The sequence below is a fragment of the Triticum aestivum genome, chromosome 3A, assembly GCF_018294505.1.
Source record: "Triticum aestivum cultivar Chinese Spring chromosome 3A, IWGSC CS RefSeq v2.1, whole genome shotgun sequence".
NCBI classification, from domain to species: domain Eukaryota; kingdom Viridiplantae; phylum Streptophyta; class Magnoliopsida; order Poales; family Poaceae; genus Triticum; species Triticum aestivum.
Window position 1 is genome coordinate 592,532,840 of NC_057800.1, and position 10,379 is coordinate 592,543,218.

Genomic DNA, 10,379 nt, shown 5'->3' on the forward strand with positions numbered 1-10,379 from the left:
GAGGCCCTTTTACATGGTCTCCGGATAGCAGTATCCATGGGCATTCAACGACTAGAGGTGCGCGGGGATTCGAACCTTGCGATATCCCAAATAAATGGAGACTTCGATGCCAAGGATCCAAAAATGGTAGCTTACCGCAACGCCGTCCTCAAAATGTCAGCTCGGTTTGAGGCGCTCGAATTTCACCATATAGCCCGAGAAAACAATCAGGTGGCAGACGTCCTAGCACGCATCGGCACAAAACGCGATGCGGTCCCCCCCAACATCTTCCTGGAAAGGCTGTTCAAGCCATCCGTAGTATGGGAAGGGGAACATGGCAATATTAGCCCGGACCCAACCGCACTGTCCGACGCCGAACAATTTGACATAATCGGAGGCTCTGCCAATGAAATCACAACCTCAGCCCACGTACTAATGGCCGTTATCGCCCCGTGGACAGAACCATTCCTAGCTTACCTTACTAGGCAGGAACTCCCAGAGGACCAAAATGAGGCACGCTGTATAGTGCGGCGATCTAAAGCCTATAAAGTCCATGAGGGAGAACTTTATAAGAAAAGCACTACTAGAGTCCTTCAAAGGTGCATCTCCGAAGAGGAAGGGCGGAACCTGCTGGCTGAAATTCATGCCAGACTCAGTGGCCATCATGACGCTGCCTTGTCCCTTGTAAGCAAGGCTTTCCGTACAGGCTTTTATTGGCCGACGCCCCGGGCGGACGCTCAGGACTTGGTCCAACGATGCGTCGGTTGCTAGCTTTTTGCAAACCAAAGCCATATGCCACCCACCACCCTCCAAACTATCCCCATCACTTGGCCTTTCGCGGTCTGGGGGCTTGACATGGTGGGACCCCTTAAAGGCAGAACCCACAAGAAAAAATACTTACTGGTCATGGTGGATAAGTTCACCAAATGGATAGAAGTCAAGCCTGTTAAGACGGCCGAATCCGGACCTGTGATAGACTTTATATCCAGGGTCGTACACCGTTATGACATCCCCCACAACATCATCACCGATAATGGCATGAACTGTACGGCCGATGAGGTAAAACTCTGGTGCAAAAACATGGGCATCAAGCTCGATTATGCTTCCGTCTATCACCCACAAACTAACGGTCAGGTCGAATGTGCAAACGGTCTCATCATGAGCGGCATCAAACCCAGATTAGTGCGCTCCCTCAAGGAATCTAACACGCACTGGGTAGAGGAGCTCGACTCCGTACTCTGGGGGCTGCAGACCACGCCGAATTGCCCCACCGGATACACACCATTTTTTATGGTGTACGGCGTAGAGGTAGTCTTGCCCTGCGACATAATTCATGACACACCTCGAGTGCGCATGTACGAAGAAAGGGAAGCCGAACTCAATCGGCAGGACAGTTTGGACGCCTTAGAGGAGGAGCGCGACGTGGCAAAAGCCCGTTCCGCATTCTATCAACAGCAGGCTCGAAGATATCAAAGCAGAGAAGTACGGGCCAAAAACTACAACGTTGGTGAATTAGTTCTACGCCTGCCGGACAAGAAAAAGGACAATATGAAGCCCAAGTGGGAAGGTCCCTTCATAATCGACCAAGTCCTGACTGGTGGAGCATACTGCCTGCGAGATGCATCGGATAACCGACTCGAGCCGAACCCATGGAACGCAGCCCGTCTCCGAATATTCTATGCCTCGCACCGAACTCTGTGTTTGTCTCCATCCTCTGTCCATTTTTTACATTTTCTGTCTTACATTTCTCTCCTTCCCTCTTTTCTTTTATAGCCCTTAAAGGCTCCTCAAGTGACGTGCTACTCGCGCTCATTAAACCTGGGGGCTTCTTTAATAGAAGCTTATTTATACGGGCTTCACGCCCACCACATGTGTCAAACTTCTGCATGTACCTTTTCTTCACCATTATATGCATCGATATGACTTAAGTTTTGGCCAAGCTGGGTTGCCTGGCTCCTGTGCTTACCGCTACTTTCCCGATTGTTCGGCTAGGTGGTAAAGGGAGCACCTCTGTGATTGTTACTGCCAGATCAGCCAGATGTGTACCTCAGACTGGGTGAAGCCGAAAGCTAGCGTTCTTAAGGGAATATTCGGTCGGTGAACTAAAAGATGACCTTTTTTATTTACTTATATATATGCCCCCAGATGATTTTCCTGCGTTTGCAGTCTGGACATGCACTTTAGGGTATGCCTCCCAGAGAAAGGAACCCCTAACGGAACTATTCTCTCTGGAAGATGTTTCTTACTAACCATGTAATATAACATAACTAGTTGGGCACTTGTCTGATAAAGCACTAATAACCCCTATGCCTGGTCTCCATGCATACCCCGGTTCTTACATAACCGGTAGGGTATTCGGACACACTCCGGACCGTCAGGTCCTGAGGTTGAAGCGAAAAGGTCGGCAACGACAAACGATCTACAATCCGGCTAGAAGGCATTACACATGTCAATTAAAAATTACATAGTCACTCTGACTGATTGTATTCCTCTTCAATACCATCTAACAGGCTATCTAACTTACAGTCTTACTGGGAATACTTTGCGGCCAATTCTACTTGGCCGTACACTAAGCTTACAGGGATCTCCTTCCCGTCAAGCCCCACAGGTCCGACCTCGGCCATGTGGTTTGGGTCAGACTTCATGTACCGCGTCTTCACCATGGCCCAGGCCTCCCTAGCGCCTTGTCGGCAGGCCGATATCTTCCACAACCGGAAGCAGCGCCGAGCTCCCTTAAGCTTCTCTGAAAGCTCTCCAAGGCCCTCGGGCATGGAGTGGGAAGGCCATAAGGCTTGGGTAACGCCTCACATCGCCTGCCGGACTCGCCCATGCAGTTGCGAGAGCTCGGGAAGATGGTCACCCGTAGAACCGGGCATCTCCTCTGCAGGACGACCCGTTAGCATACCTATAGACATTACTCTGTTAGTCGACTTCCTCGCGAACTCTTCTCTTTCAAAGATTTGCTTAAGCACTTACTAAATATGCCGCGTCGAGGCCGCTGATTCTCCTTAGTAGAGTCCGACAGCTGGCCACGAACATCTTTAAGATCAACGTCCAGCTTGGTGTTGGCATCCTGAAGATCATTCTTCTCCCGCCTCACCCTTGTCAGCATACTCTCACCGGCCTTTAGCCGGCGTAAGAGTTGTTGCCTCTCCGGATCCAGTCTGGCGCCATCTGCAATATGATTTGTCAGATTTACACCCACGCCGCACTTCGCAAAATACTAATGTTTCGAAGTATATCTTACCAGAGGGGGTCTCTTTGGGCTCCCCTGCCGCGGCTAGTGCGGCCTCCAGTTGGGCTTTGCACTCTTCCAGCTCCTGGGACAGTACGGTATTATTCTCCGTAAGAACCTGCATAACAAATGATCCTTAAATCAGTTACTCTAACTATTTCAAGTCTCGGGGGCTACTGGTATATATATATTTACCAAAATTTTCTTACCCGTATGTCTTCTACATATTGCTCCGTGGCTCGGGCTAAACCATTTTGAGCGGCACGGAGGTACGCATCTCCCAAATTGAAGGCATCTAATGCCTCTTGGGAGAAACAAGTGTCGCGGAGAACTGTCCGGCGACGCCTGTGGTTCATGGCACTCTCCACCTCGGAATTGGTGGCAGACAGCCTGTCCGCATCCTCTGTCGGAGGAGCGTCCGGTGCGCGCCTTGTGTTCGCTTCCGCTTCCAGGCTAGGCGTTGGAGCCAGGCTGGTGGAGGCACGATTGGCAACCTCTCCGGATATAGTCCGGCGAGGTCTCTTCGTCATGAAGATAGCACGAACGTTAATATGCCCTGAAGGAATAACACCAGGGAAAAAGAGGGTGCACTATACCTTTGCACCGGCGTCTCAGTCCGGACTACATTCCTTTTTACCCCACGGGGCCCTGCGGCCCCTTGTTGGCTAGCCGGCGCAGGTTCGGCCTCCCGCCTCGGAAACCTTCCCTGCAAAACACGGTCGTTGTCAGGAAAACTGAAATGCGTGAGAATGTATTCCTTCTCAAGGGGATGAGACTCCGCTCTCTGTTACCTGGGAGGCCGGGATTAACCCTGGGTAATCAGCCGTAATGGCCACCAAGGTATTGTCCTTGCTTAGCTGATGAAACACCCCGTCAATCAGCTCCACCGATATGTTCGGATCCTCTTCGGAGTCCGGATCGAGGGACCGTTCCGGATCCTCGGGCTGTGGGGGATGGCTGTTTATATCCTTTACTTCCTGACGCAGTTCCTGCGTTGAAATTGTTAGACTACATATTTAATCATGGGAATATAAAACGGATGGGTAAGCACAATTGTCTACTTACCCAACTCGGAGGGTTGTACATAGTAAATCCGCCCTGCGGGTTGACGCGGAGGAATTCCTCCTCTTCTCCCTTGTACAAAGAGGATAAGATCTTTACTAGAGCGGCAGCTGAGGCTGGCCCCTTACGACCGTAACGGGTGGCGTCATCCTCCCCGTTAAAATCCCACATGGGGTGGCCTCTATATTGAAGCGGCTGCACCCCCCGCATAATGCATGCGGCCATGACTCCAATCATGGTTAGTCCGGAATGAGCCAATAGTCTTATCCGACCCATCAGGTGAAGGACGTCCCTGTCGCCTTCTCTCTGAGAGCTCCGCGGACGCCAGCTTAGGCGTTAGTTTAAGGGAGCACTGTTGAATTCGGGGAGACCGACCCGAATAGGATCCGGCAGTGGGACATCATCTATATAAAACCATTCTGAAGGCCAGTCCTCGGACGCCTTCTTTGGGGTTCCGGATAGATATCTGGTCCTGGCGATACGCCACACTTCGGCTCCGCCCACTTGATATATAGACCCCTCTTGAGAGCGGGGCACCAAGCAGAATAACCTCTTCCACAGCGCGAAATGAGCCTCAACACCCAAGAATAGCTCGCAAAGGGCGACGAAGCCCGCGATATGCAATATAGAGGCAGGCGTGAGATTGTGCAGCTGGAGGCCGTAGAACTCCAGAAGCCCACGGAGAAATGGATGAATTGGAAATCCAAGTCCTCTTATTAGATAAGGGACGAGGCACACCCGCTCTCCTTTGGAGGGATTGGGGGTGCTCTCCGCTTGCTCTCCACCATTATAGGTGGCGAGTCCGGCTCGGACCAGGACCATATAGGCCTGAGGGAGAAATCCCTTGACCTGAAGCGACACTAGCTCACTGTGCGGGATGGAGCACCTCTCCCAGTCTCCAGGTTTAGGACTGGAAGGGCGAGGGGAGGAGCTGCGACGGCTGGCCATGTTGGAATGGACCTTTGTTGGAGGCGCTCTGATGATTACTCGCGGGGAGAAGAAGGTGTGGTTTGGACCTGAATCCCCATCCCGTTAAATAGGTGGCTCGTTTATGCAGCTATGGGTGTGAATGTAAAAACACCCCGACTTTTCGCATTCGTTTGACACGTGGAAGATGGCCATTATTGGGCGTGGAAGCCAAGGTGCGCTACATTACGAAAATCGGACATTATTTAGCAGGTACACGGAATTTGGAGAAGAACCCGCCTTGCAATGCCGAAGACAATCTGCGCGCCGGACTCGTCGTCATTGAAGCCTGGTTCGGGAGCTACTGAGGGAGTCCTGGATTAGGGGGTCTTCGGGTAGCCGGACTATACCTTCAGCCGGACTCCAGGACTATGAAGATACAAGATTGAAGACTTTGTCCCATGTCCGGATGGGACTTTCCTTGGCGTGGAAGGCAAGCTTGGCGATGCGGATATTCAAGATCTCCTACCATTGTAACCGACTTTGTGTAACCCTAACCCTCTCCGGTGTCTATATAAACCGGAGGGTTTTAGTCCGTAGGACAACTTCATCATACAACAATCATACCATAGGCTAGCTTCTAGGGTTTAGCCTCCTTGATCTCGTGGTAGATCTACTCTTGTACTACCCATATCATCAATATTAATCAAGCGGGACGTAGGGTTTTACCTCCATCAAGAGGGCCCGAACCTGGGTAAAACATCGTGTTCCTTGCCTCCTGTTACCATCCAGCCTAGACGCACAGTTCGGGACCCCCTACCCGAGATCCGCCGATTTTGACACCGACATTAACTATTCATATAAATAAGGTGGACCTTTTTTTCTGAGAGCCCATCTGAAAGGAATCTCGAAGTTAAGCGTGCTTGGCTTGGGGCTATTTAAGGATGGATGGTTGACTAGGAAATTGATCCACTACAAGAAATATGTCAACTTGTGACCTTGACTATTGGTCACTGAAAGGTCATTATTTTTCATTTGCGACCTTTTTGTGACTAAAAACAGAAGGTCAAAAGCTGGCGGTCGTAAACTGAAATTAACGACCTTCTCTGTGAGAAGGTCGTAGACGTTTACGACCAAAACATGCCTATTGTTTTGATTTGGTCACTAGCAGCCTCCTCAGGCCATGTAGGCATCCGACGTGGCAATCTGATGTGGCACAAGAATCAGCCCGGTCCAACTCGATTTTCTACATGGGCCTAGCCCAACAATTCGGCCTTTTTAATGTATTTTTTCATGTGCTTTTATTAGCTACATGGGTTGACCCAGTAATTCGGCCCATGTATTTGTTTAGGCAAGCCCTTTTAATATATGTATTTTATGTTAATTTTGGTTAGCTACATGGGCCTGGCCTACAATTTGGCCTTTTTATTTTCTAGTGCACAACATTTTGCAGTCAATTTATTTTTTATTTCCAGCTTTTTTCCCAGCTCCAGTTTACAGATGGGTCCCAAATGTCAGATTTTTCACAACTTATTAATAAGCAATATATATGTATATATCAAACAGACAGAAGAGAGAAAGCATATGAAAATCTTCAAATAACAGCTAAAATAAGTTTATTACAATATGCTATACAGAACAGAACACGTGAAACTACAACACTCATTCACATCACAACAACCAGTTTCCATACACTCATTCACATCACATCAACCATTTTAACCATCAAATCTTGCATACCCATGAACTTCCGCTTATGTGTAGACCTACAGGAAGGGCATCTCTCCAGCATCATCTCTCGTAACCTAAAAGAAGGAACATAAACCATCATTAGAATTTGCAACTTTTTGTCATGCCAAAATATTAATACTTGTCTAAAACAAAGGATTGATGGCAAAAATTATTTCCATAGCCGTTTGTTGGATACTGATGGTAGTTTGAGTAGGTAGGCTGAATAGTTCAATGTGTTAAACAACCAGGTGCATTTTTCTCTACAGCCGAACTAGGTATATAGTTGAAAGTCTGTTAGGCATGTGACACAAAACATTTTTTGTATTTCAGCATGATAGACCATAAACATAACTTGCTAATTACATGTTTACTAGCTATAGGTCCTGTTATCGGCAACCAAAAGCATTAGGCGATGAAGAACATTATATTTGCAATGCAATTCGTTAGCCAACCACCAATATGATAGTCCATGTGGGTATTACATCAGGGACAAGCCAACAGATAAGTACATATGACAAGAAACAAAAACAAAGAGGTCGTACAACACATGGCATGTGCATATCTCCATGACACCAACCAAGCAAGGAATGTACAAACAAGAAGCGCACCTTCAGCGTCTCATCATCGGTCATGATAGGTGTGCTGGTAGGTGGTTGACGAGCCTCCCTTCTTGTCATGCTTGGTCATGATCTGGATAGCGAAAAGAGGGAGGTTAGGAACATCACAATGACAGTACTGAGATCACTCAAGAAATCCTAATGATGCATGAACCTCACAATGTTGCCAACAAGGCAAGAACTTCCTTGATCTTATCCTTGATGTTCTCTAGCTCCAGGTTGTTTCGCTGCAGCTCAATATTTGATGCCGTGTGTGTACATGCATCAGGGCATACATACAATGTTCAAGTTAATATTCTCAACAAACTATGATGTAACCAAAATAATTACTTCAGGACTTAGGATAAAAATTGAGCTTAGACATGAAACTTTACAGCGCTCATTTCAACCATGTTAGATAAACTTGAGGTAAATTAGCAATAAGGATATTGGTTACAAGCTAGGTGAAGTGCAAACAAAGTCCTATTATATTGATGTATCCCAACTTGTTTAAACTAGAGCAGATCGTTCAACTTGTGCAATCTAGCATTCTAAAAAGAGAGAAGTATGTTCATTCTCAGTTACACATTAACTAGAACAAAAATGAGAGACATTAATTAGAAAAGAAATAAGAGACACTAATATAAGCAAGAACTTTCAACAAGTACACATTAATTATTACATAGCATCTCTAGCACTGTTGTTGTTTGCATATTAAAACCAGTAGTTGTCCGCTATGAAGCATCACTCATTGACCAACATTAGTATGTCAGCTAGCAGAATCCTCATGTACTAACTTAGACAAATTTGACATACTAATGCTATAGAAAATAATTGTTTGCACATCATCGTCCAGGACCTCCTACAGGATCATTTCACTCTAATCTCCTACCTGACTAAACTAACAAGTGCTCAGATTACCGACAAAAACAAGTGCAGTAGCTTAAAAAGTGGTAGTAGCTCAAAAACAAGCAAAACATTTGTCCAGGTGACCCGTTCGGAGTAGCGCGTAGTAGAGCACCTGCACCCTGCATCCACGCACATACGAATCAGTCAACGAGTCCATCAATAAGAAAGGGGTCGAGATTTCAATGTGGGGAGGAAGCAGCTAACCGTCTAAAGAAGACAGGCCAGTTATAGATGCAGAGTTAGGCACAGTCGATTGTCGATGCCATCGCTGCTGCCGCCGCCCGGATCGGGGTGTCATGGAGGAAGCGATCTGAAGCATAAAAACTGAGCAAAATTAAAAGCATCAGTCTCTAGAAGCATGTAGGCAATAGTACTGGATAATATTTAGACCAAAAGACTTTTTATATTTTGAGACAGAGGGAGTATTACATAGTTCAGCAAAGCCATGTCAAATTAATCTAAAAAATGAATTACTAAACCTGCCTGACTAAATCAAACTCAAACCAATGCATCAATCGACACTAGCAGTAGTACACTGAAGAAATCGACACTGAATGGAGGCAATTAATATGTACAGCTAGCACCCATTTGCCTATATTTTGCACTTGAATTCAAACCAATCACTCTATTTTAGAAGATGCGACGATTGTGGAAACAGTGGCACTGAAATATCTGTAACGAAACTATGACTAATGTAACACAATAGGACACAATGTTCAAATGTGCTGCCATGCATTTAACGCGTCGATGCAGCACATATAATCTCACCACGATACTAAAAGCCCAGAGCAACTTTGAGTTACTGGGTAGCAAGTGGAACCAAGGTTGGTTTTGGTCTGAATTATCATACAAAGCTTTGATGGTTTCAGAATTCAGATGTGTGGTTCCATAGTCCCTCTGAAAAATTAACTTACACACTGTGCATGCCCCACTAATTTTGTGTGGCACCAACATCACAACCCTATCAATTCACAGATTGCCTAACTGTAGCACTATAGCACATTATCCCATCCAGAGTATAATTATCAGATTACTGGAAGTGATATATGTCAGCCTGTGGAGTGTGGACTGATAGAATGACATTATCTGATTGCCATGTTGTTATATAATAGATACACCTAGCCGAGGAGCTATCCGGAAACTATTGCCATGACAGCAATTTCGACCCCAACTGACGCTGACCGTGCTCTGTGCAAGCAGCTAATCCAAAAGATCGATCGCTCACTCGCTAGTGTGCGCCAATCACCCCCATTCACAAATCACAGTCAAGCACCTATTTGAACCGAACCTGAAAAGGAGGAGAGGAAAAAGGAAACTATGACTCGAGCACAAAATTGTGAATGCACACACACTGGTGCAGAAACTAAAACTGCAGAACCATCCATTATTCTTATATACACAACTCAAACACAAATCTGTGGCCAGGTAGCCACGTATTCATAGGCGACTCGAGTAATTTGATGAAGAATTCCATACAGGGAGCCGGAGAGGAGAGGCGCTTGGATGGGTACCTTGGGTAAGGGAACATGCCGAGGATGTAGCCCTTGGGCCTGGAGGCGTCCGAGGTGCGGAACGTGCGGTGCTCCTCCCAGCGCGCCTGCCACCTCGGCTCGATCTCGTCGTACCGGTACGCCCGCCTCGCCCACACCTTACCCACGTCGGCACCGGCGCAGCAACAGCAGGAACGAGTGCGGCGCGGCGAGAGGAGCACACGACGCTGGTGGGCCACGGCGACCGCGGGGGGGGAGGGGGGCGTGCGGAGCTGGAGTGGCGGGTGCGGCGTGAGAGCCATCAGGGGTTGGGGACGCGCGCACCAGATCCGAACTGATGGGAGGAAGGAGCGGAGCGGAGCAAGCGTGAGAGGATGCGGTGCCGGCCATGGAGCGCAGAGCGGCGTGACCGAGCTCTAGGATGGATCTGGGGATCGAGAGGAGAGGTAGAGGGAGAGGGTGGGTCAGCGG

The 10,379-nt window shown here is 47.8% G+C and overlaps 1 long non-coding RNA gene across 2 annotated transcripts; it reads right to left on the reverse strand.

Moving 5' to 3' along the window:
* Positions 1–6,758: 6,758 nt before the first annotated feature.
* Positions 6,759–10,379, reverse strand: LOC123062439 (uncharacterized). 2 transcript variants are annotated; one of them, XR_006429679.1, is made up of 6 exons: positions 9,930–10,373; positions 9,644–9,706; positions 8,623–8,742; positions 7,685–8,537; positions 7,522–7,603; positions 6,759–6,987 (listed from the first exon to the last, which is right to left on the reverse strand). It is a non-coding gene; the product is annotated as an uncharacterized lncRNA (long non-coding RNA). The 2 variants fall into 2 exon arrangements; XR_006429678.1 differs by lacking the exon at positions 9,644–9,706 and having other exon boundaries at positions 9,930–10,379.